This window comes from Otolemur garnettii, unplaced genomic scaffold (genome assembly GCF_000181295.1).
Source record: "Otolemur garnettii isolate 467f Iridium unplaced genomic scaffold, OtoGar3 scaffold00061, whole genome shotgun sequence".
NCBI lineage: Eukaryota > Metazoa > Chordata > Mammalia > Primates > Galagidae > Otolemur > Otolemur garnettii.
In genome coordinates, this window is record NW_003852456.1 from 6,332,953 (window position 1) to 6,334,490 (window position 1,538).

The following is a 1,538-nucleotide window of genomic DNA, read 5'->3' on the forward strand; positions in this document are numbered from 1 at the left end:
GAGGAGTCAGTGTGTCTGCTCTTCAGTCAGACTTACCCAAGGTTTTAGCCTTCCAGTTAGCAGGAGCACTTGCATTCAATCAGAACAGTTTAATTCATAGAGTAAGAATTTGACCATGGGAGATAGCGCAACCTGGAAATCATTTATACTTTTCTCTCAAACTTATATGTACAGTTGTACTGTAATTTCATTGTGGTAAACCACAAATCTACAGAAGTAGGCCCAGTACTGGGGGTAACAATTAATATGCATAGTTACTCTTAAAAGAGTGGTTACTCTCATCAAAGTAAAATTCTTCTCTACCTATGGGAAATGAAAGTTGCCTACCCTAAACATATTATAAGATAATCTAGATTAAATTTTTATTTTTTGAAAATTATAGGCCTTTCAATGTAACAAAACCAAAAGCCATTTCTGTATACTTTGACTTGGAATAGATATATCTATTTTTAGTACATTTTAGATTTTATGTTAAAATAAATGAATAGCTATTTATACATATGAAATTATAGATTCATAATATTCCTTATGTTTTGGAAAAATTTCTTGTGTGGTCATTTCCTATGGAAACATTTAAAAAGCAGTATACTCTGTAAATTTTTAAATAACTTACTTTGCAATACACTGACCAAATCAATGAGTCCAGTCTACTTTCACAAGAGAGAATTATACATGGTGTGACCACAAGAAGGCCAGAATTATAGATAGCCATCTTAGAGTCTACCGACCATATTGGACAAAAAGCATATAAATTAATTTATAGCAAGGAATTTTAAGAAGTAAATATTTCCAACAGGAAAAAATAGTTGCCTATACCATTCTTAAACGTTCTTAAAAAATAAAATTCTAAGGTTAATTCACTTGAAAATGTATCATTATACATGTATATTTGATTTTAATGCCACTATTCACCTGTAAAACATAGCTTTGAAGCAATCTTGACCTTTCTGTAGGTCATTTGAAACTAGTAGAGACTTAATAGGTCAACTTGAAGTATAATTTATACCACAGGACCTAAACATAAATATGTAAATCTAGGTTACCCAGATATTTCCAAATTTCTTATGGACTAAAGAGCTAATATTATTCCCAGAATGATATCTTGCATATAGACATTTTTGTTTAGTTCTTAAAGTTTTAACTTTTCTTTCATTGAGGCAAAAATGTGTATTTTCTGTGTCAATTAACAGAGTATTTTTAGTAGCTACTTGTTCTGCTTGAAACCCGCAGAGATTTAAGTTTGCTCTGTTCAGGATTTTCTAAAAATCAATTGTAAAAATATAAAATGCAGGTTTTGCTTTGTTTATGTCACTACTAACTCAAACTTTAATTTTGGTATACAGTCTTGGTTTGTTAACTACTGAAGCGATCAAAACTTGCTTCTTTATTCTTGATCCCTTCACCAGGAAAAAGAAAAAAAAGAGAGAGAGATTTACCTCTACCCTCTATCCTCTGGTTAATAAAGGGGAAAACAAATGAATTCAAATCCAGTCAAAATTTCATTGAATCAAAATTGGTTATAAGATAATGTGTCTCCT